The 1,270-nt window shown below is 38.0% G+C and overlaps 1 pseudogene; it reads right to left on the bottom strand.

Moving 5' to 3' along the window:
- Positions 1 to 377: 377 nt before the first annotated feature.
- Positions 378 to 495, bottom strand: LOC145264085 (5S ribosomal RNA; annotated as a pseudogene).
- Between the last annotated feature and the right edge of the window lie 775 nt (positions 496 to 1,270).

The raw sequence follows: 1,270 nt of genomic DNA, 5'->3' as shown, positions 1-1,270 counted from the left end.
ACCGCCTGGGTAATACCTAGGAGGTCCACCCTCCCAGGCCTTGCCACCGGGCTTTCCGGTGGGGCAAGTTTATTGCTTGCTGCCTGAGGCGCCCCGACCGGGGAATGCCGACGGGGTTACTCAGGCAATTTTTAAAATTGCAGGAGTGCCCCTCCTTTAGGGGAGCCTGCGGGGTCCCCACTTTCCGGCCTTGTGCCACATTTTGCTGAGGTGGGCAGCAAATAAATATCTACCCCCTGTAGGGACAGTTGAGCGTGTAATTATGTGGCAAGAGTTGCTCAATATGCAACCACACCTATCCTGAATCGGCACTGCTTGGGTCCAGTGGCAAGGAAAAGACCAGGGCGACTGGAAACAATGCCGAGATAAGCGGAGAGCATATACAGCACCTAGAAGTCCCAAATGGTCACCCATCTGGTACTGGCCAGGCTCATCGTTGTTTAACTTCGGTGATCTGACGGGAACCGGTGTGTCAAACGTGATTATGCCTTGTATGATAATTTTTAATTATAATCTTCTACATGTATGTGTAATTGTATTATACCATTTTTTTGTTTAGTAATATCGTCTTTGTATGTGTTGCTGTTCGAACACGTTTTCATTTGGGATCTTTTACAACTTATTGAAAATAAAAATTAATAGTTTTGTATAATTGTGATCCATGTAAACCATTTAAATTCTTTATAGAAGCAATAGTCACGTTCTGAAAAGGGAAACTTTTCCCCATTGTTTTTTATTTAATTTTCCGGGTGTTTTATTTTGTCACTTATGGACTTGAATGATTATCATCTTCGTATATTTTTTATTCTTATCATATGTATTTACAGTTTTTTATTTTTTTTTATTTTGATCTTACATTTAATTCGCATTAAATATATACGGTTTTGTTTTATGTCAAGGAGTCGCAATACCGAAGTTTCCAGTGTTGTATTTTTTTCTCGTATTATTAATTTAAATTAAGAAAAAAGTAATTAAGATTTATTAGATTTTTTAATGTTTAGGATTAAAGTTTAAATGCTTAGAAGAGATTGATATTACCTGTAGGCAGTAAATTACTTTATTGTTCCGAGAGTGAATAGTAGAAACGTCGACGATGACTTTATACTGAAATTTTGTTTTCGGTGTTCTATATCATGTACAGCTCGTAGATAGTATGGAATTTTTTGTCCGGCTAGCATAAATCGGGGAAATGCATGGTAAATGTCACTCACATACAGAAAGGTGGACAGTATTTATAATGACAAAAAGGGCCATTATGTTGTGAATCAGT

Source organism: Euprymna scolopes, chromosome 39, assembly GCF_053919585.1.
Source record: "Euprymna scolopes isolate OS-2025 chromosome 39, ASM5391958v1, whole genome shotgun sequence".
NCBI lineage: Eukaryota > Metazoa > Mollusca > Cephalopoda > Sepiida > Sepiolidae > Euprymna > Euprymna scolopes.
The sequence above is the reverse complement of the archived record's forward strand: the minus strand, read 5'-3'. Positions and strand labels throughout refer to the sequence as shown.